This window comes from Apis florea, unplaced genomic scaffold (genome assembly GCF_048593485.1).
Source record: "Apis florea isolate Af1SG1 unplaced genomic scaffold, ASM4859348v1 contig_3802_pilon, whole genome shotgun sequence".
NCBI lineage: Eukaryota > Metazoa > Arthropoda > Insecta > Hymenoptera > Apidae > Apis > Apis florea.
In genome coordinates this window covers 875,283-897,703 of record NW_028256863.1, presented here as the reverse complement: position 1 = coordinate 897,703, position 22,421 = coordinate 875,283, and the positions used below count along the sequence as shown (strand labels likewise).

Here is a 22,421-nt window from a genome sequence, read left to right as displayed (position 1 = left end):
CTATTTTATACAAGTGTATTTTATAAATAAACCAAAAAAAAAAAAAAAAAAAAGAAAGAAATACGTAAATATATTACAAGAATGACAAAATGTTTGTCGTGCTCGATATTTCATGCTGATTAATTTCTTTTTTTTTTTTTTTTTTCCAATACAAATCTAGTACAACCTCGATAACGCATAAAAAGTGTTAATAAAAGAGATTCTACGATATTTGTATCATACTTGTTAAAAATATATTAAAAAAACATATTATTTTTCCCTTCCATTTCACAAGATAAATCTTGGAGATAAAAACTTTCTAAAATCGTTGATAAAATATTAAATGGATATAATAACTGGATGTATTTTCTTAGATGATACATCTTTTTCTTTTTCTTTTTTTTTTTTTTTTTTTTGTATTAATAACGCGCAAACAACGAACGAATAAGTAATCCAGAAAATGAGCGAATCGGCATTTTGCGAACAAATCGCTTGGTCTTCTATACTGCATTAACATTCAGCGCGTATAACCGTTATCGTTTCTACGTGCAATGCCCTCGCGTGATATTCCGCACGCGGCTCATCCGTTTCGCGGCGATTTCGTGGTTTTGCAATAATACGAGTATTAACGAGCGCGCAGGTGAACGCATCAGCGACAAAATCGATCGTGGGCGCAGTCATCGAAAGATACGGAAGAAGAATCGATGAAATAATGAAAAAAGAAAAATTCGAATTGCGCGAACTTTCGTTCCGCGATGGTTCGAGAGGCTGTGTTCTCAGAGAGACGAGTAAAATATTTTCTCTTGTACTTTTTTTTTCTTCTTCTTCTTCTTTTTCTTTCTTTTTAGAAACGGGAGAAAGTTTTCGAAGTTTTCGAGAGAGAGAGAGAGAGAGAGAGAACTAAAATGAAAATTTTAGTCCGCAATGCTAGATGGAACGTTTTAATTAATTAAATGAAACGATTTATTTGCAACGAAAACGTGTCTAATAGACGAGTTTGAAATTGAATGGAGGTGTACAGGTGGAAGAAATGTCGTACGCTTTCACCAAATTACAAACGATGGACAGGGAAAGTTGTTATTCTTTTATGTCGCCTTACAAAATTCTGGGGGTAATGATGTAACGTTATGAGCTTTCTTTCGAGGAATTCCCGTATATCTATTTGCATACAGTGTGCATTTCTTTTTTTTTTTTTCTTTCTTTCGAGTTAAATTGTATACGTACTTTCGACGAAATTTCGAAGGAGCGGAAGTTAACAATAACAAAAGGGAGCTTAGCAAAGAGCTTAGTTAAAGAAACTTAGACAGACAGGTAGAAAGAGAAATTAAGAATTCTAGAAGAATAGATTTGGAAGAATGTTCGAAACAATGAATTTAAAACTTATTTATGGCAGGGACGCGCATCTGTTATTAATGACCCTTCTTAACGGGCCTGCCTACTAAAATGGCCGGCCGAGGTAGAAATCTTCGGTATTGTTTCAAAAAATTTGTATTTCTATATACGATTCTTTTTAATACCTCCTAATACGTGGAACAGCTGGCACGGTTTTTGAAACAAGAAGATCCTCCCGTTGAATTGCTTGAAGATATACGCTACGAAAACGAGGCAAGTGTGTAAGCGTTTAGTTTCCCCGGCGCAAGATTGTCTCTACGCTTCATCGTGCACTAGTCCATCGTATGTACAGGAGCGCACGGGGCGAAGAGACACACGGCGAGTCTGCCAGCAGCATCGAGCGAACGCATCTCATTCATTCGTTCCGAAAAAAAAAAAAAGAAAAGAAAAGAAAAGGAAAAAAAAGATACTCTCGGTACCAGTTCCGCCTCTATTGTTCCTGGCCGCAGAAACGCACACGAACGTTCGCGCAATTTAGCCAGGTGTATGGAGTGTATATACGTGCAAGGTGGTCGGCCGTCGACCAATCCCGTGGCGAGTAGTTAGGCGCCGTCTGTAGTCGGACGCTTACGTCGCGAGCCAGCGGCACACTCGTGTCAGTTCGTCTACGACCGCCCGTGCATGTGTGTCGTCGAAACGTTTGCTTTCCCCCAACGATTTCATTTCACGAACGAAAGCGTCCTTCTCGCTTTCGAGGTGTTACAAAGGTGTTGTCGAATTTCCAGTGATCGAACGTGATTGACGAACAATTGGTACGCGAGAGAGGTTAGGATCGAAAGCGTGCGACAAGATACAAGGTAGGCGATTTTATTCGTAATTTATCGCGACCGAGCCGTGGCGTTTGTAAGGATGAATTTTCGTCGAATGAGACACGGTATGTTTTCGTAGTACGTTTAACCGAGTAAATTGACCGAGACGTTTGTATTTGTTTTTGGTGTATACGCAGTGTGTATTCCCTTGTGTTGATATTTTGAATATTATTCGCCATGAATTTCTCGCAAGATTATTATACGATTTGATCAAATAATTTCATGTAAAATAAAGGTTATACTGATATTCGGAAATAAAAATATGCACAATACGATAAGAATTGCATAAAATATAATTAGAGATTAGATATGGTAAATTGTATGAGATATATTTAATAAAATTGAGTTAATAACAATCGGATTAGCGATTTATAAATTAGTAGAGATAGTAGGAAAGTATCGCAGATAGATAATGATATCAATATTAACGATACCAACGATGCGGTTTATTATCAGAAATCTAATAATAATATTAAACTTAAAATTAGAAATATATAAACGTCATGATTTTTGTATCTTCGATCATTTGTCTGTACTTTATGTAATAATTATCTGAATAGAATAATTTTATAAGATAATTATGTTAATTTTGGGAATTTGAATGAGATTAGTTTGATTGAGATTTCGAATTTAATCTAATCGTTCGACGTCAAATTTATAAAAACTAACGAAAAGATATAAATTTAATTTGTGTCGTTTGACAACTTGATTTTCTATTTCTCTTGTTTAATTTTAATCCTATTAACTATAAGCAGGGGATGCTGTTCCATCGAATAACAATATGACGTAATACCTCATTGTTTCTTCTTTATTGTGATTGATATCGAAACTCTCGATGTCCTCGAACGATGGTGTTTTGTTTCCGCGCATTTTGTTAGAAAATTTTGCAGAAAATTTTCTAACCCCCGCGCAACCTCGATGCTATCGTTTCGATATTATCTCCGTGCGTGGAACATGTTAATAAGCCGTTCCATTGTCCAACTCGTGATAAATTCTCGAAAAAAAAAAAAAAAAAAAAGAAGTTTCATCTTTTATAGAGAAAGAAAATTATTCCTCGAGACATTCCATAATCTCTCGATCCCTCTCGTTTATAAATTAATCTCGATGAGATGCCGGTGTTGTTAGAGGAATCACTGTCGAGCAAATATTTTCTTTTCTTATCTATATTCGTGCGATCAGCATTATGATATTGGCGATTGGCCAACACGAGGAAGGCTTAGATTTCCCGATCCGGATAGATTTTAAAGAATTGAAACAACACTTGTTGATTAAGATAGTAAACAACGTTAAGTGTATAGTTGGATTATCCACTTTTCGGATAATCGAGATTCGAGGAAGCGAATTGAAAATTTTTCGAATCTTTTTTAAAAAAAAACAATAAATAAATAACTTAAAATAACTTTCTATTCCACGGAATAACAAGTTATTCGAAATTCGATCGTGTTGCAACAGTATTGCAATCGAAAAAAGGAAAAGTGTCTATGCCAATTATATATTTCGCATTTGAAAATTTTCATAACGATATTGCATCGATATCTGTCCCTAGAAATAGGAATTAATTCACCAATAGGGATATTACGAGTTATTTTGAAGATACCTTTTTTTTTTTTTAAAAAATTAAGAAAATCAAGAAACGCATGAAAAAAAGAATATGGAGAACAGCATATCGAAGATACACCTTTTTACCACGCAAGATTTCTTCAGACACTTCACCCTCTTCTTGAACTTTATTCGCTCTCATCGCGAGCAAAACCGTCGGTAAAACCGTTGATTCGTTCGAATTTCGCGTGAGAATCGGACGAAAGCAATTACAGAAGTAAGAAAGGATCGCGTGTTGTGTGTGTGTGTGTGCAACGCTCGAATTACGTACGAGAATGATCCCGGTCGGATGGTAATTGATAACCACAAGTAAGATGGACGATGTTTCGGAATTATACGCGGGAAAACGAATCCTCGAATAGGAATGGATACGTGAGCGATGGTTATTAACCGTCCCGATGCATTCGGTTGAAACGGGAATCGAATGATGGCCTCTGAAGTTTTTGTGAACGCATTTCGTAATTTCGCGAACGACCTTATCGACGGAGACCGTCGTCTCGTTTGAAGAAAACGAGGGATCCAAAGTGTTCTCTAATAAATTATATACACACGTATTTGTTACGTGTCCCCTGATACCTAGGCGCAATGTTGTTAAGTGCCGTTACATCCTGGACCAGTCCAACCCATAAATATGTTGCACGATGTACATACGCGTACGTCGGTTAATAACGAGCCCTAAACGCGATGATAGATCGTCTAATTGTAACGGTGGAGATGGTCGCATACATTTGTTACGGTGTGCAGCCAATAGGATCGCTACCTACCTATACCTACGGAGTCACTACGTGCTGGAGGGAAAAAATTATTCCGGGATAATTTCGCACATAGGCGCGCACGCGCGCCCACCTATTCGAGTTTCATGCAGATGATTCCCGCCTTACGTCATTGGCCGTGATGTAATTAACCGCGGAAGTTAACGAGCGGCGATCGCCGGGTTGCAGGGAGCGGCGTGGATCGAAATCCATTTGGAATGTCGCGGTATTCCGCACGGTGTAACACGCTACCGTGTTTCACCGTGATTCGATTTCTCGAATGTAAAAATCGGGTAACAGCAATGCCGATTATTATAGGATAATCAACGAACGATGGGATAGGAAATTCTTCGAAAGGAGTTGGACAATAATACAAGAGGAAGAAGAAGAAAAAGAAAAACACGCGAAGAATACGGATGACAAAGATCTTCTTCTTTCAAAGTCGATCGAGAAAAACGTTTTCTTTTATCGCGCATTCTCCGATATTTTCCTCCCATTGGCGAGAAATAGCGGGCATAACTATTGTGCAAACTCCTTATCTCGTTGTCAGTCTACCGTAAACTTGACTTTACGAGCATAGCACGGCTGCGAGTGAGCGCGTGTAACTTTTTCGTGGTTTCCTCCGTGGTAAGTAAGTAAGTAAGTAAGTGCTTGGCTTCGTCTCGCCAACGTAACGGTTCCCCGTTGCAACCTGTCAAGCCTCGTCGCAACGGGCGGAAGATCGAATCCTCTCCCCTCCAAGACCGACTCGCATTTTTTTTTTTTTTTTTTTCCTCGATGAGCAGGGAAAGAAGTATGCCACGGAAAAGCGCCATTTTCTTCCTACCTTCGCGGGATTCCACTCGAATTCCAACGGTTTCGTTCTCGGAGAGAGATGGCGCGTTAGTCACCCGGCCAGGACGCGATGAAAACGAAACACGATAGCGTCCCCCCCTCCCCCTCGCCCTCCCTCTCCCCCGCTTTGTGCCGTTGGCGAAAATTATCGCTCGATACCTCGATACGTCGGATTCCGCGAATTCTATCCGCGATACGCGCACGAACATCGCACACGCCATTCTTCGGGACAATTCGTATACGAGAACGTTTCAATCTTCACCGAATTCCACGAATCGCGGAATTATTCGAATATCGTCGCGATTTCTTTCCCGTGAATCAAGAGATGATTTTTCAAATATACTTGAAATAATATGATTTTCGAAATCGTTAAAAATCGATATTTGCCATGTAACTGACGCGTATTATCATCGATAATTTTTCCGATTTACTTATTCTTCTTCTTCTTCTTCTTCTTCTTTTCTTTTTTTTCCTTTTTTGTCAATTTCATTAATATTCATGCACGAGTTTAAAATCCATCGAATTGCTCGCTCGATGGAAAGGATAATTAGGAATATCGTGGTCGAAACTTAACGTTTGCTAAAAGAAAAAGTTTAGCAGCGGAGCCACCTATGCGAGACAATTACGCGAGTGGCAATTAAAATTCCCGTATAATATGTAAATGTATATATATATATATATATGCAACTGTTCGAAATATAACAAGTTTACGAACGCGCGCGATTACCGTGTCGAGTTGAACGCGTCAAATAATAATAATAATACGATTAAAAAATTTTCTAATTACGTTGATTAACTTTTAAAGAGAAAAAGTGTAATTAGAATCAACGGTCTTAAAGCGGGATTGAATGGCTCGAATAGATCGAGTCGTTTTCAACAGAATGAATATACATACGGCGATCGTTTTCAAATTAATTTTTTCCTCGCGAGCGATAAGTCGAGCCAACTTCTTCGATTGAACGAGTTATACTGTGAGTATGTAAAAAAAAAAAAAAAAGAAAAAGAAACGGAAGAAGGATAAATTCGATTATCGATCGATTTAATCCAATTCAATTCTCTCGTCCGTTTTTTTTTTTCTTCCTTGTCCGCGCTGTAAACAATGGGGACGAAAGGGTTGAGAAGAGAAACGATCCCTGTCGATTTTTATTTTTTTTCCCCCCATTCTTTTCACAGAGGGGAATGGAAAATAATCGAGAACAGCGATTCTAAAAATCGACGATCCGTCATTTCCTAACGAGCGATTAATCGAATCCTCTCTCGAATCCCCACCCCCCCTCCTCTCCTCGACTCGCTTCCTATCGTCGAGCGAGGACAAATTAACGAGACGATCGAATAATAATTGCTTCGAGGTAGATAAATCTGCATTTCGCTCGATCGACGGCTTTCTCTTTAATAGAGGTTTTTCACGCCAAGCTTTTTGGCCACGGTCTCACGATTTCCTGTTTACAATCTCGCCTCGCGAACGAAGAAAGCGTCCTATTATTTCGTTCTGCGCGATATAATTCGAACAGGCCTAGCTAAGGATCAATGGCGTGGCGAAACGATTTTCACGGTCTCGCGGTTGGAAAATTTAAGTAAGAAGCTTAAGAAGGAAGAAGAAACACCGTTCCCCTATTTTCAATGTTTACCAACCTGGCTTGTGCAACATGGTGTTGGGAAGAAAAGTGGATTCGTCGCGGACGTGACAATCGAGAGGAACACGGTAATCATGGAAAATACGGTAAAAATAATCGCATAATGGTGTATAATCGTTTTCCGTAAACGTGTCGTAAAAATGAAAAGTGGACGGTTTATTTGAATGTGCCGCGCGTGAGGATGGCGCAAGGCCGATTCTTGCGCGCGCGTATGTACACCCGTTACAACACCACGCATGCGCGGTGTCCACGCAGAAAATATCGGGGCTGTCGTTACGCCTGATGAATATTTGAACGTTGAAAAACGGTACAAGGCGTTCGGCTTTACCGAAACGTGTGACGTATTCACACCGCTGCTACTTTATTAGTCCAGTGTGCCATTTGGCCTAGGGTCTAGACTAATCCGGCGGCAGGAAGAATTTTATTGCAGGATCGATATGTATTTGAAGCACACGTGTCGTGCAGGAACGTGTTCGAATTAATATTTTCAGTGCGTTTCGTCGGTTCGAGCGAGTGGACAGTTGAGAAGAATTGCGATTTCGAATTGCGATAAGAATTTTCCTGGTCGATATCGATAGAAAAATTGCGAAATTATCGATCGATATAAAATCTTGTACGAACGTAAACGAAATTCATCTCGTACGTACGTTGGTTCAGTTTTTCGCCGTTCGGTGACGAAATATATCGTGCGTGTTAAAGATATATAAAGCAACATAATAATTCGAGATCTTGAACTTTGAATATATAACATTAGATTCTTGTTTTTTTTTTTTTTTTTTATTCACTTTACAGGTTTGCCTCGTAATTATAGTCGTACGAACATAATCGTTCGAGAAATTTTTTTTTTGCAATACCGATGACACTTCTTTTTGCTTCTCATTGCATACTACGAGGTAACTATGCTCATTAAAATTTAATTAGAGTTCTAACTTCGCGAAATTGCTTTCTAACAGCACGTATTATATATCAAAACAAATTTCGAATTCAACAGATTAAATATCTTAGCATATATTAAATGATACTGCTTGTTTATAATCATAAAATGATACAAATCAGATTTATTGCGATCGATAAATTTCGTTCGAGTAACATTTAATATTACATTATCGTCGAAGAAAAATCGTGACGCATCCCAATACGTCATCCAAGAGGAAAAGACGTGTTATGCCTTCTATCGTCCATCGTTACATAATCAATCGCGGACGAATCAAATATCCCTAGCTCTCGCTCGCGTTAAAAGCGTAACTTTACGAAATGACGCTCGTTTTATCGTTCGCTCGTCGTCGTCAGGTGCGATTCTCGAACGATGCAACAACGATGCAACGACGTTTGCAATTGATACGAACGTAGGCGTCGACTCGTTTTTCGAGTCGAGTAGGTTAACGAGATTTCCAGTTGAAAACCGGAGGAAAGGATAAATAACAAGAAAAGAGGTTACCGTTCGACTGGTTCTCTAAGATGTACCCTCTCCTCCTCTTCTCCCCCCTCTATCGCGTGCAAACATTTCGATCTTTCCTCACCTATACACGCTCATGCTCCACTTTTCACGGCGCGCGTACGTAACCGCTAGTGATGGCCTCGAGTTGGATACGCGCTTTCTGGATCAAACGAAAAAGATATTCCGAATTTCTTGTAAATCTTTGTCAAATTTTGCATAGAGATTTCGAGAAACGATAATTCGATTTAATGGAGAATTCGAATTTATAAAATATATTCTCTCAACGAGATGAGTTTATTAGATATCGACGCGATAAGGATCATTACAAATTGTAATCCGAATGAAGTAGAGTTAAAATTTCGAGTAAAATTAAAATCCATTAAAATCACGATATGTTTCTCTTTCGTCAGATTCTTTCGTCACGTAATCGAAATTTTTTCCTCTCCAAACCCTCACTTTTCTGATCTATCTTTATTCAAACAAGTATTCGCGACACGCTTAAACCCATCGCTACCATCGATATCCACCGTATCCACGTAAGTTCAAGTTCTACCAGTTTCCTTCAAAATAGAGTAGCAAAGGAATCGTGGAGCGGGAGAACTCTGTTAAAACTCTTTTTTTCCCCCGGCGGTGAAAAATCCATATATATATATATATATATATGCATTGTAGGGTGAAAATCACTAGACTCGGGGATCGCCTTACGCCGCGGGACATAATTTGCGCAGCCGCGGCGACGACCGTCCTTTAATCCAATGCCCCTTCGATCGATTAATGATCGAGAAAACGATCGTGTCTGCTGGCGATCGTGTACGCGCGATGCATCGGGGTGCATTATGCATTAACGACGTAGAGCGGACGAAGAGCGAGCGAGCGAGAGAGAGAGAGAGAGAGAGAGAGAAGGTGGGAGATGCATAGATGCCGAAGCACTGCGGGACGTCGTATTACGCATTTTTCTCGATTACGCGATGAAGCCGTTTGCTATCGACCTCGTACGCGTTAATTTATTCCAGCGAAGGGACCTCGCCGGTGATAACAATTTCCATCCCACTCTCCCTTCCTTCACATCCCGCCAACGAGTCGACGCTAAATTGAAATTGCCGAGCGCACCATTTTTATCGAGCTTTGACTTTTACACGTGTTGTTTCAACCAGGCCAGCCACGTGTTATTTCCCTTTTTACTTTTATACGGTATGGATCGTAGTTTCGAGAGAACGCGGATGCCTCTGTAATTGTTCCATCGAAAGGAAGAAGGGGAATTATCTTCAAACGTTTTATAAATTGTGGAAAAGTAACTAGATATACTGGTAGAATCGAATAACATCGAGTACGAGAACGTTTGTTTTTTTTCCATCCACCTGTGCCAAGACGTGACGAAGATAAACGATGGAATTCGAAAGAGACGAAGAAACGATAAAAGTAAATGGCCCATAATAATCGGAGGACGCGAAGTTATTGGCCCCGATAGATGGTACAAATGGTGGCGCGATTGTCGAGCCTGTTGACAAAAGATACGTGACCGCGAATGCGCAAGCGCGGAAGTGGCGCGCTTGAAAGGGCGAACTGTAGGGTGTGTTAGTATCTAACAGCGTGTATCGTAAGTCTTCCACACGTCTTTTTTTGCTTTCGACTCGGTGGCTCGTGTATCACTGGATCATGATTCAGCGATGACTAACAGGCGGGGATATATAAGACGGGGATCGTTATGCGAAGACGCTGCTGTTGCTTTTCCCTGTGTATCGCGCGTTAGTTAGTTGGATCGTTAGGTTGGACGATTAGACGTTAGTTTGACCGTGTACTTGGGTGCATGTAACGGATATATTGGGATATGTTGATATATTCGTGAGACATCTTTACGGAATCGAGAAGAAAAAGAAAAAAGGAACGCAAAAGATGAAAAATGTCAGTTGACACGAGTCATAGAGTATCGAAGTGTCATTTTTCGTTTTAACGTGTCTCATTAACAGTTTAATGAAAATTTGTGTTATATCTCTAGAAAGATAGTAATTTTTTTTTCTTTTTTAGCTCAATTTAGTGAGGAATCACCAAACCCTTTTGAAATGTCATTTTCACAGTCCTCGGTTTAATTACGCTCGTTTATATCGAAGGTATTATGGGTTTAATACTTGGTTAGGTAATTCTGGGCGCGTAAGTAAACATGCGCATGCGCGTGTTCACCTACGCGCATGCGCGAATTATGCACGTACGCGGTCTGTCACTCGATGATCTCGATGATGGAAATCGAAAGCAAGCATCCTCGGGAAAATTGGGATTTTTACTATGCTGGTGATGCGGGGAAAAACGTTCCCACGGCTTTCAAACGATGTTAATGCTGAATTTTCATCGGTTAACCACTCGCTCGCCGCGCCGCAAGTCGAACTGCCATCAACGTCGTCTCCCCGTGCATCTTTTATGCCCCTCCATGAAATCCAAATTAGCTTGGGGAAAATTGATGGTGGAATCCGGCTCGACACAGAAATACCGTTTCCACGGTATTTCGTAATAGGCGGAATAGAATTTTCGAATCCGTTATTTGGAAGGGCGGAAAGCTCAATCGGCGAAACGAGCGAAAAACATCCGCTATTCTTCCGTATTTATTCTCTCTCATTGTATTCTCGAACGATTTCGAAAGGGCCGCGATTCCTTTAATTGTGCTCGATCGTTTTTCCCTTTGTCTCTCGTCGATCGATCGAGAAACTCGCTCGTCTACTTTTTCTGGAAAAGTATCACATATAAGTACTTTATTCGTTCCAATAAGATAGCGAATGAATACGAGAGAAGAGAGAATCAAGATCGAGCGATAGATTAAAGAACGATGCCGTTTTTTGAAATTTCAACCCTAATTGCAATTGAGCGAGATTGTATCAGATTGTTTTTAATTTAATTTTTAATGAAGTTTTAGCCAAGCTCTATTAACAACGAAATTGCATTTCTCGTAATTTTTTTTGTAATTTTTTTCCTCGATATCGAAATAGAAACGCGCGGGAAGAAGGCGTATAAATTTTTTCGCGATTCATTTGGCTGGTTTGTTTCTTCCAGCAGATCTTATCTCGCGTCTTATCTCGCGCCTAACGGGATCGATCGATAAAATTTTTTTACGATCCCCTCGCCACTCGTATTCTCTTAAGAGAGAGACGTTGTGTTCGAAATGAGTGGAAGGAAATTTTATTTTAACGATTAAATTGTCCAAGTGTCACAAAAATCATTTCTCATCGTTTCTTTTTTTTTTTTTTTTTTTTTCTCAAGGAAAAATACACTTAATCTTTTGCGCGTAGAAATTTATCTCGCTATTTTCATCGAAGATTTTCCTTCGAATCGAAGTCGATTTCTTCGTCTCTTGTTCAGAACACCGTTAAAAACGATTCACGCGATCGTCACGGTTTTATAAAGAATATTTTTATTCCAGTTCCAAACGAAACTTTCTAATGTACCCGTTTTACCTCGAACGGAAAAATATTAACTATAATCGTAACTCTGAATAATTTAAATTTGTAACGAACGAGGAACTTTTTGGAAAAAAGTAAAGCAAAAACGCCATTTGCATTTACAAAAAAAAAGAAATCGAATTCTAATCGATTGGAAATTAAGTAAGCATTTATACTCATTTTATAGAAGATATATCTATGGGTTTAACTCGCGTTAGATCAAATATTCGATATATGCTTTTCCCAAATAAAAGTAGAAGAATTCGAGGAAGAGATCGAAAGGAAATGGAATTTCTCGAGGCTTTTCGATTTCGAAAAATCAGAATCAGATTTTCCGATGGACGATGATACGATATCAACCCTTTCACGAAGCGAAGGAGCGGACAGGAAGCACAGATTGAATACAGATTGGTTCGAGGCGACAAAACTTTTAATCGTACCTTCCTGTCAGGTGTGAAAAGCGCGAAGGAGAGGGACGCGCTTTCTTAGGCGCGCGCCAACCGGAAAAAGATTAAGAGAGTTTGGTCACGAGTCTTAATGCGTTTCCCTGTCCCTTGTTGATGCACAGCGCATCAGGCTATCGCCGAAAACGCGCATCTCTTATTAGAGAAACTTCTATAAAAGAAAAGAAAGCCGCGTGTTTCTTTCTCTCCGTTTTTTCGAAAACGCCCTTTCACCGTTTCGATCGAAAACTTTATCGTACTTCCATTGTGATAAAATTTATCGATCCAGTATCAATTTTATTTTATTTTATATTTTTTTTTTCCATCAAATTTTTATTCTTACTACGTCATCGTCCACGATTTCGTCTTCTTTCGAAAATCTGAAAATCTTTTCCCTCCCCTTTACACAAAATTCCGTCACGATTTTTTCATCAAGATAAAATTTATCGATCCGATGCCAATTTTATTTTTTCACGATTTTCGGATCGATTTCATCTTTTTTCAAAAATCTGAAAATTTTTTTTCCTCCCTATTTTCACCATTGCTCGAAGAATCACGTACGTTCCATTACGATTTTTCAAAGATAAAATTTATCGATCCAATGCCAATTTTATTTTTTTACGATTTTTTCGGATCTTTTCCTTTCAAAAATCTGAAAAATCTTTCTTCTCATTTTCGTTACGATTTTTTGACTTTTCAAGATAAAATTTATCGATCCAATGCCAATTTTATTTTTTCACGATTTTTTCGGATCTTTTCCTTTCAAAAATCTGAAAAATCTTTCTTCTCATTTTCGTTACGATTTTTTGACTTTTCAAGATAAAATTTATCGATCCAATGCCAATTTTATTTTTTCGGATCTTTTCCTTTCAAAAATCTGAAAATTTTTTTCCCCTCCCATTTTCACCTTTTCACACGAAATGTCGTACGTTCCATGAAATTAATCGATCCAATGCCAAATTTCGATCGAAGCTTTTTTTTAAACCCGTTCGGATCAAAGCTTGGTCCTGTCCATTTTTCGCGCGCCATTGCTGCGAAAAATTTATCTGTGTGGTGTGGAGCTCCTTTGAACCGGGCTCCCGTATTAATAACATCAATAAAAGCTGATGCGCACGGTGCACGCCACGAGCGAACGCCGTCTCACGACGCGTGGATTGGTGCACAATTGCGCCACGATATAAATGGCGTGAAACGGTGTGGCCGCGGTGTGTAGTCGCGTGACATACTTGACGGTTTCAATCTCTCTCGGCCCCTCTCGTCACGGAACACCGCCTCCGTCCACCTGTTCCCCCGTGGTGGAGGGTTCAAGGCTGGGGGACAAATTTCCTTCTTTCTTTCGCTCGGCCATTAGATACTTTCAACCGGTGGTTTACGCTTAAATTCCAATTCCTTCGCGAATCCTCTCGTCTCCCTCGATTGAAACATCGAAAAAGGTACGAATTGTTTTTATAAATCGTGCATAAACTTGCTGCTCGAAAATTTAATTCTTTTTCTTCGTATTGTTATTTATTTCGAAGGATTATAAATAATATACGATATCGTCCGTTCGTTCTTGCTTTCGAATCTTGTAATGTAATTCTTTTTAGAATTCCACTTCTTTTTCCAAAGATAGAAAGCAAGAAAGTGGAGAGGGATTCGGAGAAATTCAGGAGGAGATTCTTTTCGAGAAGAAGAGGAAGAAAAAAGGAGGAGGGAAAAAAGAATCGGCAAAAACTACTTTGTAAAAAGCACTCTCCTCCCTCCCGGTCACCTCGTCCGTGAATCTCACCTTGTCTGAGATCTGAGACGAACGATTACAGGAAGAGAAATCTTACAGGAAACGATCTTGAACGATCTCCGGCCGAGGCCGAGCAGAGTGTATCACCTTCGCCTTTTATTCAAATCTCTCGAGACAAATTTACATCGTCAAATTATACGCTTTGAGCAACGTTTTAAACCAATTAAAATTCTCCACATCCTCGACCTACGTTAAAAAAAAATCGTATCGAAGCGCGAGGAGAAACGGCGTCGAGAACGTTGATTTACTTTTTCTCTCTCTCTCTCTTTTTTCTCTTATACTCCCTCCCTAACGATTCAAATTGATGTTGCACCTTGATCGCTTTATAACCACATACATACCCACGATTGTAACTGGAGCAGACGCTGTAGAAAGTGTTCTTGATTTTTTTTTTTTTTTTTTCTTTTTTTCTTTTTATCGTCGGAGCGACTCCTCCTTTTATACGGCCGGTTGTGGCGCGTTTTTTCGAATCGAGGGCACTCGAGATCGATTTTTGCGAAAAATGGCGATGGTTCGAAACTAAACGAATATCCTCGTGAACGTAATTTTCGTAAAAAATTTTCGTACCGACTTGTTCCTTGCTGAAAGATCTTTTTCAAGTTCAACCAATCGTTCTATGCGTTTAACGTTTTTCTTTCTTTCTCTCTTTCTTTCTTTCGTCGCGTTTAACAACTCTTATCTTTATAGTTGTTTTTTTGTTTTATTGTCGACAATTTTATTGCCGGAGTTAGGAAAAATACGTAATAAGTAATAACATCCGAAAGATAAGTTTTAATAGTCTGTGGTTAGCCTTATTGCGATATTGTGTACGCGTGGGAATTATTTGACGGAATATTTTTCACCGTGTTATCGATTCCTTCGGTGAATCGCGAAACTTTGCCCGGCGCGTATTATTGAAAAATTCTCGCCGAGTATTACGTAATCCGTGTATTTTGATCTTCGATATGAGATAGATCCGCGTAATAATGGAGAAAGTTACGCGTAATTCTTAACAAGGGGATCCTAGCACTTATTGTTACGAGTTAAAAGTTACTATTTCGTAATTCGAGCCTAATAAAGCCTCGATGATGATCCTGAACAAAGGCGGGGAAGCGTTACGTGCTATGTAAATCGAACACGCGTAAGTCCACGTTTAATTAAATAACTGGAAAGTAAGTGGAAGGGAGAAAGAGAAAGAGGAAAGTGATGTTGTACTCGGGCTATTTATAAAATCGTGTTTAGGAATTAGGAACAAAAAAAAACCCGTCTAATAGATTGGAATCTGATTAGAACTCGTTTAAAAAAAAAAGAAAAAAAAAAAAAAAGAAACAGAAAACCAACAAAAACATCTCGTCAATTAGCATTTTAATCGATGCCGTTAACGAATTCCTTCTCAAATTATACGGAAACAGCGATTCGATTCGAAAATAACCAAAAGTTCTCTGATATCTCGTGTCTCTATTAGAGAAGAAAAATAGTATTTCCTACATCCGTTTCGAGGCAGCCTCTACGCGAGCTATCTGTCTACGCGATATAACGACACAAGTTTAAATGGCTGCGGTTACTCGTAGGCGAGCTAGTAAGAGATTGCAATTAGGATCCGCGGCGAGATAGCGATGCCTCTCCGTCGTGAGAACGTCGTCTCGAGGCAGGGATCCCTTAACTTCCTTCCTTGAGAAGATTCGTGCCCTCCCTCCCTCCCTCCCTCCCTCCCTCCCTCCCTCCCTCTCTCTCTCTCTCTCTCTCTCTCTCTCCGCTCAGGGATTCTTCGTTTAATTCGTTTAATCGATTGATCGAAGAGGGGGCGTCAGAGTTGGTTCTCCGACGCGATCGTCAATTTGACTGCCGACGGCAAGCGAGATCGTCGTGAAACCGAGAGCGCGAAATACGCGTGTTCTCGGAAAGTCGGAAGCTCGAAATACCACCGGCTCGCGTGGTTCACCAATTAGTCACGTTTAACCGAGCAGATGTATCATTAATACGGCTCCTCGATGCGCTCTTGTATCGTAATTTTTCGTATTTCGAGTTTTTTTTGGATTTAATTGGAAAGTTTTTAAAAAGGAAAGAAGGAAGGAAGGAAGGAAGGAAAATCGTGCACAGCGTACCGTGGTGTGTTCGCTCTTCGAACGAATTTTAAGGTTTTCAGCGTGGAATCAATTCATCGCGATTAACTTATGGAAGTCATAAACCTTCCTTGCCACGATTTTTCAACGCACGGTTTTGCTCGTTCGTTTTTTTTACGAGCATTTTCGCATCATCCTCGAAGGATACGATTTGCTCTCTCTCTCTCTCTCTCTCCTTGGTGGAAACATTTTTTTCCTCTGCACCGTATGAAAGTGTCAGGCGAAAGTTGTAGCACAGTGTCAACGGCCTTTCAGCCGGGTACAATGACGCTCGACTAGTTGCTTGTGCATTTTGCACTCGTCACTTTTTTTCCTTTTTTTTTTTTTTTTTTTTCCATCGCGTCTGACGATATATTATATAAATATCGATCGTGCGTCGAGTTTCAGGGAGGGGGAAGAAATAGCTCTCGCGATAATTCTACAATATCCAAACATCGTTTCGCCCATCCAGTTCCTCTCGCGCTTTTTCGTCCACCAGATTCTTCGTGACGCGGATGGAAAAGGCGAATTTTCAGATCTCGCAATCGTCGGTTTAACATACAATGGTGGGAGGGTTCCGGTGCGGCAGGGCTACGCTCCATTTCCCTTCGTCTCATCTCTTCCTTTGTCGGTGTTTTATATATTTTCCTCTCTCTCTCTCTCTCTCTCTCTCTTCTCTCATACGAGATAATTATCACGGCGAAAAATTACACGATTTCTTTTTTCTTTTTTTCCTCGCTTTCCTCGCTTCCTTATTCGAGTTTCGAAAGAGAAGAGAGATAGTTAGCCAAGTTTTTTCTTTTTTTTTTTTTTTTTTTTTTTTACAAGATCGAAAAATTATCGGTTCGAAAAATTATTTAATTTCTTTTTCCATCGAAGGCAATTTATTCGGAGAAAGTAATACGCCGGATTGTAAATTTTTCCTTTTTTTTTCCCGTAGTTTTTTCAGATCGTTAATTTCCATTTAATCCTTTCACGATTTATCCGCCGATTTATCAGAAATATTTATCTTAATTATACCGTGATTCTTTGTAACACAAACTGGATTACATTGTGAAAAAGAGAGATACTCGTGAAAGCAATTGGAAAAGGAAGGGGGATTCTTAGCAAAACTCCTCCTTCTCGTCAATGTCAAGCGCGCTCGATTCGAGGCACGTCCCGAATTTTGCATCTACGCGTTTCGTTTCGCAACTATCCACGGTGTGGAGCCGTGGTCTTATTCCCGACAATTGGGAATGGATCGTCCATCGTTGGAATAAACGCCGCGCGACCTTGCTACTTTAGGAAAGAGAAAGACGGGTCTCTCGAGGCCGGGTCGATCCTTGACCGAGGATTAAACATCCTCGACGACAGAGTATTTTTCCTTTGTCGTAAATGAAAAATAAAAATAGGAGGGGAATATCAAGTTTTTTACAGCTTTTACAGAAAAATACGCAGTTCGGAAACGAGGCAAGGTGTTGTTGTCGTGGGTTATCGCTCGCTGTAAATTTTTAATTTTTGACCAGCCTAACCATAACGATAACGAAACGACGAATTGGAGCAATAATTAAATTGTAACAACGAGAATTGCGATAGAAACAGATGGTATAAAATTGTCGAGGGAGGGTATTCGATATTACAAGTGTATAAAAATGTTATCGATCTTATTCAACGTGTAATTAGCATACGTATGATATAATTAAGCGAGGTAATCAAGAATGCAAAGTATACATTTTGTAAAATGGAAGATTGGAATTGATAATTGCAGAGGTTTTTTTCCCCCCGCGAAAGGATGCAAGACAACTCTTGATGATTATATTCTCTCGAATCCATTTTTTTTCTTTCTTTTTTTTTTCTCTCTTCTCGATCAATCTTCAGTCAACGCGTAATAAAGCGTTATTCACGTTTCTTGCACGACCGTGTGTTCACGTGTGATCGTGATATTTCAAGAAACGTGCAAATAATCGAACGAATAAGATGAAGGCAACTTTTGAACACGCGTTGACAAACTCTTCTGTGAACACGACTCACGCGAGAGTGATTTTTCTTCTTCTTCTTCTTTTCAATCTCTCCGATGATAATGCAATAAGGATAAGGATATTTCTGCGAAGGATGATTAACAAAGTGTTTTTGTTTCTTCGTTAAAAAAAATTACAGGTCGATTTCTTATCGATAGCGATAAGATAAATAATTGTTATTTAGAGATCGACGTTGCTGTTGTTTTTAAAAATACATTCGAAGATTGCCGAGGATGAAAATCTTGGCAAATTGATTTCTCGACTCGCAATTATATATATCGAGCCCTCGGCGAAAGGTGATGGTCTTCGAATAACATTTCGCCGTGTATTTTTTATCCATAACGCAATAACAATTACACGAATTCAATTATTGCGCTGAATTAACGAACGGCGTTAATGAACAATATATACAAGTTTAAATGGGAGAAGGAAACGGTCGTAAAAAACGGTTGGAAATTTCTAAATTGAAATCTTGTTCTCCCATCCCGATTCGTTAAATTATTATCGCGAACTGAAGCAATTCGAATTATTCGAATGATGATAAATTCGAAACTTGGATAATCTATGTGCAAATATACCTCTCTCTCTCTCTCTCTCTCTCTCTCTCTCTCTCTCTCTCTCTCTCTCTCTCTCTCTCTCTCTCTCTCTCTCTCTCTCTCTCTCTCTCTCTCTCTCTCTCTCTCTCTCTCTCTCTCTCTCTCTCTCTCTCTCTCTCTCTCTCTCTCTCCCTCCCTCTCTCCCTCCCTCCCTCCCTCCCTCCCTCCCTCCCTCCCCCCTCTCTCTCCCCCTCCCCCCCTCTCTCCCCCTCCCCCCTCTCTCCCCCTCTCCCCCCTCTCCCTCCCTCCCTCTTTGGATTATCGTATTACGTATAACGACTCGTTTGAATATGCAATTAACTCTTGCATTTTCAAAATCCAGCGTTACTTATGCCAATAACGGTCAATTGAACTTTTCCATTAACTTTGTTTCGATAGATCTCCCCCCCTCTTTTTTTTCCTTTTTTTAATTATCATTATTATTGTTATCATCGTCATCGTTACATCGAACTAGTTCCATCAATGATTTTCCTCGACGAGGGAGGCAATTGTCATATTTTTCTCCTATCTTATCAATTATCAATTTTCTTTCCTTTCGATCGAATACAATAAATTGGATTGTAAACAATTAAATTACGTCTTTTTACTTGTTGGTTAAAAATACTATATGAATATAGGATATGTATGTATGTATATATATATATATGTATCGTTATCGATTGAAATATTTTTTTTCTCGTTCGAAAGATAAGCTGCTGATCGATTTGATCGAATTAATCATCAGGCCGGATATTCTCGATAAACATTGATTTTTTTTTGCTAATCTTCGAAAAGGAAACTCTGGATTTGAAAAAATTCCAGAGAAGAAGTTAGAGTTTGATAAAAAAAAAAAAGAAAAAAAAAAGAAAAAAAAATGTTATCTCTGTGTAGTTACACGGTTCATTGTGATTCGATTTTAAACGATGATATCATAAGTGTCTTTTCTTTTTTTTTTTCTCTCTCGTTTTCCATTCGCGAATACGTGAATAGAAGCGTCGATTTCATATATCGAAATTAATATCTCTTTATACCGCATTATTATCTTATTTTAATAAATATCTCTACTCTGGAAGATATTTCGGTACACTTGTTCTCCTATAAATATTCATAGAAACAACTCGTTCGAGAGAGGATCGTTAAGTTATATAAGTCGTTAAAGAATACTTTTAGAAATAGCGCGACAATCGATGCTTTTCATGGAACAAGCCGGAACATTAAATTGGACGACAAGATAATTTTAGAGGAAGAAGAAGAAAAAAAAAAATTCAATCTCACACATTTTATTCCAAAGAGGTTTCAATAAAAAGAGACCTTGAAAAGTCACACATGCACGCACGTGCCATTTTTATGCGTATTCTAAACCATTTTTTTTTTTTTTTATGTTTAAAAAATGTGTGATACGATATTTCGTTGTTTTACAGGATTCCTTATGTTTCGTTCATATATATATATATTATTGGTATCGGTGAGCAATTATTGGTTATACAGTAACACTTGATGAAACAAGTGTTACGTAATTGTTGAATGTCATTGTATGGCAATCCAAGCGTTCTATTTTTGTTCCATTGTAAAAGCAACACCTGCCATCTTTTTGCACAGCATTGACTTTAAGTGACTGCGATTATCCCCTGTTTAACAACACTCCAGTTTCTACGGCTGAAAGCGGGCAATGGTGGTCCCATTCCTCGCCGATGAGTCGAGCCACCGAGTGTTCCATTCGAAGTAACGAGCGACGAATGAAATCTTATTCTATATAAGTCTTTTTCTCTCCCTTCGAAATAATTATCCTCCTTTTCGTTTCAGAGGATAAAAACTTGGTAAAAACGCACATCGCACGAAGTAAGCTTATTTATTAATTGCAACGAACGTTCGAAATTTCGAATTTCGAAGGAAAGGTGAAATTTTATAACGACTTCTAAACACGAGAATTCGATTCTTGGCCAACGTTTTCTACCGCTAGACCGACCGCAAGACTTCCGTTGGAAGCTCGTAATTTCCGGAGATAAGATAAGTTAAGCGGGCAAAAACAGGCGATTAGCGAGGTCCGGCCGAGTCCGTTGAAGACCAAGAACCTTGGGCTCGAAATTCAGCAAACCGTGTACCAACTTTTACGCTCCATCCTCGTCCATCCTTGTAATCCTTTTATTTAACGGTTAACGAAATTTCGTAAACTCGCTTAACGCGTTTCTTCTCCGTGCAATCTGTGTAATCCATTTGATCCTCTCGTTCCGATTATTCGACGTGTTAGATTAGGAAAATTTTCAATTCTATTTATTATTCACAATCGTCTTATTTCATTCTTGATCGAGATAAAAGATACTATTAAATGCGATAAGCAGCAACGATTGAGATAACTGTATTAAAATTACCGATATTATCGGTAATTGAATAAAAATTCCAATACCGATCGACAATTCGAACGAATCCATTTTCGAGAACCCTTATTGGAACTTTCAATTGTGTATACGTATTCACCAGTGCGTTAAATTATACTTTCACCGTGTCTTTCTTCTAACGCATTACGCGCGAATTACGTAGTAGTCGCTGGCGTCTATGCCGTGTGGATGTAATAAATTTCGCCAACTTGGACGTTTGTTTCAACTGTAACGTGCTTATTTTACGAATTATCGCGTAGATCGAATTTTCGGTCGAAAAAAATTGACGTAACGCGGCAACGGTTGCCATCCGATTTCGAATTTCGAATTTTGTTACGCAAGTAGGAACGTGGAGTAGAAAAAAAAAGTTGAAAAAGTTCCGTACATCGATTACGATTATAATCCCTAATTTAGAACATCGATCAGTTGTTGAAAGGCGAGGCGATTAGTCCGTGCAACATGGTGGATACACGCGAAGCATGCGCACACCTGTTTATTCACATCGTGGAAAATTTTCATCAACTGGTCATTTTTCACAATTTGTTCGAATGGAGATAGAGGCAATTGTCTGGCAATACACGAATATTTGTTGCGCACAGGTATACGTGCACGCGTTCGAATATGAAAACAACAGATCATTTTTTTAATCGTTGAATCGTTCAGCACGTGTTTACCGTTCCATGTGTTTCCAAAACGGACCAACCTGCTTAACGATGTTTCGACGCAGAACGTACTAGAAGGTCGGTCGGGAAAATTGTATTACGCCGTTGTCCTGTTACTACTCGTGTCTGTTATTGACACAAGAGGACGAAGCTGTGAAAAGCATGTCTTGTTATTAACGTAAGCGAATGTTGTGTAGGGCAGGAAAATCTTGATAAATTCCCTATTATTCGTAGAAATTTCTTTTTCCTCGGATTATTGACGTAGAATGTTGCCTCGTCACGTGCCTCGGTCACACTCTTACTTATATGTTTCGTTGAAAGAACAACTTCGGATAATGTTTCCTACTGAAAAGTAGTCGCGCGGGACGGCTGAGGAGCAAGAGGAGTCCTTCGTTAGGACTGCCTATCTCCACTTCAAACTCTTTGTTGACAATCCTAACATCACACGCCACTAGTAGTGGAAGAGCTATTTGAATTTGAATATTCAAAATCGTAAAAATTATTTTCATTTATGAAGTTACGTTAGGATAATCATCCAAGACTGGAAGTTGAAATATTTTCGAAATTATTTCGATATCGATATATTTTTAGTACGATTAGCTTATTCGTATATATACAATTGTTATCGTTACAAATATAATAATTAGTT

The 22,421-nt window shown here is 39.1% G+C and overlaps 1 protein-coding gene across 2 annotated transcripts in view; it reads left to right on the top strand.

Annotated features, from left to right (window-relative positions):
* Positions 1-1,966: 1,966 nt before the first annotated feature.
* Positions 1,967-22,421, top strand: part of LOC100869103 (uncharacterized) — a 35,733-nt gene continuing 15,278 nt past the window's right edge. Inside the window, exon 1 of one of the 2 annotated variants that reach the window (XM_086916472.1) lies at positions 1,967-2,168. The gene's annotated coding sequence lies outside the window, so the exon portion shown is untranslated. The remainder of the gene's footprint in view (positions 2,169-22,421) is intronic. The other variant, XM_086916473.1, reaches the window with a different exon arrangement.